General features: G+C 37.7%; 1 pseudogene; it reads left to right on the plus strand.

Annotated features, from left to right (window-relative positions):
- The first annotated feature begins 4,821 nt into the window (after positions 1 to 4,821).
- Positions 4,822 to 5,410, plus strand: LOC102420019 (annotated as a pseudogene).
- The last annotated feature ends 8 nt before the right edge of the window (positions 5,411 to 5,418 follow it).

The following is a 5,418-nucleotide window of genomic DNA, read 5'->3' on the forward strand; positions in this document are numbered from 1 at the left end:
TATAGAAGAATAAGGATAAGAATAATATCAGACATCTCTTCAGAAACCATGCAAGGAAGAAGAGAGTGGAGTGAAGTGTTTAAAATATATATTTTTTAAAGCACCAATCAAGAACTCTGTATCCAGTAAACATTTCTCTTTCAAAGGGAAAGGAGAAGTAAAGACTTCCTCAAACAAAAATTGAGAGAGTTTGTCACTGGTAGATCTTCTGTGCAGGAAATGTTAAAAGTTCTTCAGAGAGAAGGAAATGATATAGGTTAGAAACTCATATCAACAAAAAGCAAGGAAGAGCATTATAGAAGGAATAAATAAAGGTAAAACATTTTTTAAATTTTTCTTATACTTAGTTGATCTAACAGATAACAATTTATTCAAAATAATAATACCGATAATGTATTCAGTGATAATAGCTTAAAGTTAAGTGAAATGATTGACTGCTATGGTATAAGAGTGGAAGACAAAGAAAGAACAAGGGAAACAAATAGAAAATAGTTCAAATAAAATGGATAGTAAACCAGCTATATCAATAATCACTTTAAATTTTAATGTTCCAAATGCATCAAATAAAAGACAGACTGTCAGAAGGTATATTAAAAAAAAAAAAAGCCCCAAGTATATGTTGTCTTCAAGAAACTCATTTTAAATATAAAGACACATTGAAAATAAAGGTATGGAAAAAGACTTACCATGCTGATACTCATCAACGGAAAGCTGGAGTAGCTACATTACCTTCAGACAAAACAGACTTCCAAGCAAGGAAAATTATCAGGGACCAACGGGGGTATTACAGAGTGATAAAGGGATCAGTTATCAAGACATCTTCACTTTTCAAATCAGTGGCTATTTGGTTGTGAACAGGATGATGGGGGTGGTGATGATAAAGGATATAAAAGAGGAACTGATCATAAAAAGTTCACAAGGAAACTTTAAGGGATGATGGACATGTTCACTCTCTTGACTGTGGTGAAGGTTTTATGGGCGTATAGCTATATCAAAACTTGTCAAATCGTATACTTTAAATATGTGCAGTATGTCAATTACAATTCAGTAACGCTGTTTAAAATGTTTTTGAAAATGTATGCCATCATTATCCTGCTCTGACTCAAAGTCACTTTTTTTCACAGTTAAAGAATTTGGAGAACAGGAGAGGTTACGTAACTTGTCCAAGATCACACGGCTAGTAAGTAGCTGTGTCAGGATTTGAAGTTAATTTGACTCTAACATCCATGCTTTCAACCACTTTGCCCGAGAGAATTAACCGAGGCCAGTGTCTCCATTGCCAGCTGTGGAGCTGACCTGGAGGGGGCGCTCAGTGAGTGTTGGCTGCTGTTGAAGTAGGACAGGCACACCTTCACACAATTCAGAGAGAAAAATTCTAGGAAAAACCAGAGGCATCTCAGTGTCACAGAAACCAGCTTTCATCTGTGCATGTGTAATGGGAGTGTGATAGGGACAGTCTGTGTGTAGCACATTTGAGTCTCTGGGATCTGAAATTGGGCTCTTCCCTTATAGCCTCCCTAGGCCATGCCTACCCACACTGCCCAGCACCTGGTATCCCCTTCAGAGCTCCCGTTCACACACAGTTGATACTGTAATCAGAAAGCACACCTGACTCAGATAATGAGGAAGAACATGCTCTGTCTCGAGGTGGAAACATGAATTCTAGAGTCAAACACCTGGGATTGATTGACAGTTCCATAGACATGTTAAGATTCGTTGTTCTAATTCTGAGAAGAATGCCATTGGTATTTACATTAGGATCACATGTATTCTATATATAACTTTAGGTAGTCAGCACATTCTAACAAGACTAATCCTTCCAATCCATGAGCAAAGTATACTCTTCTATCTTTTGTATCTTGTTCAATTTCTTTTTCCAATGTCTTATAGTTTCAGAGTACAGGTCTTTCACCTTTTTGGTGAAATTTATTCCTGGCTATTTTATACTTTTTTATATAATTGTAAATGGGGTTGTTTTCTTAATTTCTTCTCCTGATCATTCATTATTGCTGTATATAAATGCAACAGATTTCTGTATATTGATTCTGTATCCTGCAACTTTACTGAAATTACTTATTCTAATCGTTCTTTGGTGGAGTCTTTAGGGTTTTCTATATACAGTATCATGACATCTGCAAATAATGGGCATGTTATTTCCTTTAGATACCTTTTATTTATTTATTTTTTGTCTTGTTTGATCGCTGTGGCTAGGACTTCTAAAACTATGTTGAATGGAATTGGTGATAGTGGGCACCCTAGTCTTGTTTCCTGAGTGAGTTTTAAGTGATATAAAATGTGTGGACTATCTTGCACAGGAAATGGCACCTACCACATGCACAATAGATGGTGGTTGCTGTTATCATTGCACCAACATCATTATTCTGTGCAAGGAATTTCACACAGTCAGTTGTCAGGCACTGTACTAGATCACCACCCAGTTGATTCATTGTTACTTTAAAAAGGAAGATGTGCCCCATTGTTTTGCATTGAATTTGGAGTGATCCTGCCCAAATCAGGAACCTTAGACAAGGTCTGGTCCACAACAACTCTTCAGTAAGTGTTTAATAAGTCTATCAACCCTACGCCAAGGCTTTCGTCTGCTGGTGGCAGGTCACCCGGTGTCTCTATTTAGGATAGTTTAGGCCAGTGGTTCTCAACCTTCCTAATGCCACGACCCTTTAATACAGTTCCTCATGTTGTGGTGACCCCCAACCATAAAATTATTTTCGTTGCTACTTCATAACTGTAATTTTGCTACTGTTATGAATCGTAATGTAAATATCTGATATGCAGGATGTATTTTCATGGTTACAAATTGAACATAATTAAAGCATAGTGATTAATCACAAAAACAATATGTAATTATATATGTGTTTTCCGATGGTCTTAGGCGATCCCTGTGAAAGGGTCGTTCAACCCCCAAAGGGGTCGCGACCCACAGGTTGAGAACCGCTGGTTTAGGCTGAGAGAAGTGAGAATGCATCCCACAAACCACCAATAACATACATCTTTCCATGTAAAATAGTCTTGTTACCCACTTTCAGCTTGCCAATTGAACATTACTTGAGGACTGACTTATGCAAGTTACTTATGCACAACTTAACATGAGAGTTGAGTATTAAAACATATCTACTAGATGCAAATTAAATAATCTTATCCGTGCATGCTTATCTAGTTCTTCCTCACCTTCATGAACTGCCCAGGTCCTTCTGGGGGTCCCCAGCAAATGCTCAGCCTCCTGACCCAGCACAAGGGTCCATTGATTTGCTAATACCTTCCTGTTACTTTGAAAATACTCATCATTGTTCAAGCCTCAGTTCCCTGGATGCCATCTGAGCTCCTGACTTCTGCATGTTTTCTCTGTCACCAGCTCCTGAACTGAAGCCACAAAATGGGAGACGCTATTTGCTCTGATTTCAAAGCTCTGGTTTTCTTCCCGCCTGATGCTTACTTTTCATTTGACTTGTTACAAAAAGAGAAGGGAAAGGGCTCTAGATTTCTTGAAGGGATCAGACGCTTTTACCTTCGGAACGCCTTTTATAATGTCAATATTTTAAAACTATCTAAACAGAGCAGATTTTTAAGCAAGCTTACAGATTAGGATCTTTGCAATATGTCACAGCTAAATGTCAGATCTGGGTAATGTCAACATTAATCAAAATGGCCAGGTGAGAATTGAAATGATGTAGGAACTACTCGGGTCCCTAACATTCAGAAGGTAATATTGTACTAGCAAATGTCAACGTTAACTATGTTAGCCAACTAAACAGGGAACTTCCTGAGCATATGTTGGAGGTGAGCTGATCAGCATTGATATTAATCATACTTTGGACAATAGACAATCTATAAACACCCAGTTGGTATCAAGGGAGAAAATTGATTTTATTTTCTTCTATTGCTACTGAAACCTTATCCATATTTCTTGCCATATTTGAAATAAGTTCATTGACTATGTTCTATCCGTACCTTGTACATACTTCTATGGTGGAATTTACTGCCATTTATTGTAATTATTTGCTATCTATCTCTTACCCACACTAGCCTATAAGATTCTTGAATTCAGAGATTGTGGTTACCACTATCTACCAGTCCTGAAATGGAATAAAGCAGAGGCTTGAAAGTAAATATATATATATTTATTTGGACTTAAATTCTGGCTCTAGAACTTACTGTGTCATCATGAGCAAGTTTCTTAATTTCTCTGAGCCCCCTAACACTCATCTGTAAAACAGGAATTTTAATACCTAGAAGAGTTGATTAGAGTGAAACGATGTAACTTACTATATTATAAAGGTTCTTTGGTTAGAAACAACAGGAAGAAACTGTATCATTAAGATTCTTTGGTTATAAGCAACAGAGATAAACTCTAGCTAACTTGAGAAAAAAAAAGAACATGACAACTAGATGCAATGTGTAATCTGGGATTGGATTCAGGATTGAGGGGGAAACTGATATAAATGACATTATTGGGAAAATTTGTGTAACCAGAAAAATGGACTGTGTCTTATAAAATAGTATTAGTTCGTCTTAAAATCTCTGAATTTTATCATTTTGTTGTGGTTATATAAAAAATATCCTTGCCGTAACCGGTTTGGCTCAGTGGATAGAGCGTCAACCTGCGGACTGAAGGGTCCCAGGCTCGATTCCGGTCAAGGGCATGTACATTGGTTGCGGGCACATCCCCAGTGGGAGGTGTGCAGGAGGCGGCTGGCTGATCGATGTTTCTCTCTCATCGATGTTTCTAACTCTCTATCTCTCTCCCTTCCTCTCTGTAAAAAATCAATAAAATATATATTTTTAAAAAATATATCCTCGATCTAAGATGGCAACTGTGGAAGCGGAAACCACCCCTACTCCTAATCCCCCGCCTACAGAAGAAGAGAAAACAGAATCTAACCAGGAGGTTGCTAACCCAGAACACTATATTAAACATCCTTTACAGAACAGATGGGCACTCTGGTTTTTAAAAAATGATAAAAGCAAAATGTGGCAAGCAAACCTTCGGCTGATCTCTGAGTTTGATACTGTTGAAGACTTTTGGGCTCTGTACAACTATATCCAGTTATCTAGTAATTTAATGCCTGGCTGTGACTACTCACTCTTTTAGGATGGTATTAAACCTATGTGGGAAGATGAGAAAAACAGACGAGGAGGACGATGACTAATTACATTGAACAAACAGCAGAGACGAAGTGAACTCGATTGCTTTTGGCTAGAGATACTGTTATGCCTTATTGGAGAATCTTTTGATGACTACAGTGTTGATGTATGTGGAGCCGTTGTTAATGTTAGAGCGAAAGGTGATAAGATAGCAATATGGACTACTGAATGTGAAAACAGAGATGCTGTTACACATATGGAGAGGGTATACATACTATACAAGGAAAGGTTAGGACTTCCTCCAAAGGTAGTGATTGG

This window comes from Myotis lucifugus, unplaced genomic scaffold (assembly GCF_000147115.1).
Source record: "Myotis lucifugus unplaced genomic scaffold, Myoluc2.0 scaffold_7676, whole genome shotgun sequence".
In the NCBI taxonomy this organism is placed as follows: domain Eukaryota; kingdom Metazoa; phylum Chordata; class Mammalia; order Chiroptera; family Vespertilionidae; genus Myotis; species Myotis lucifugus.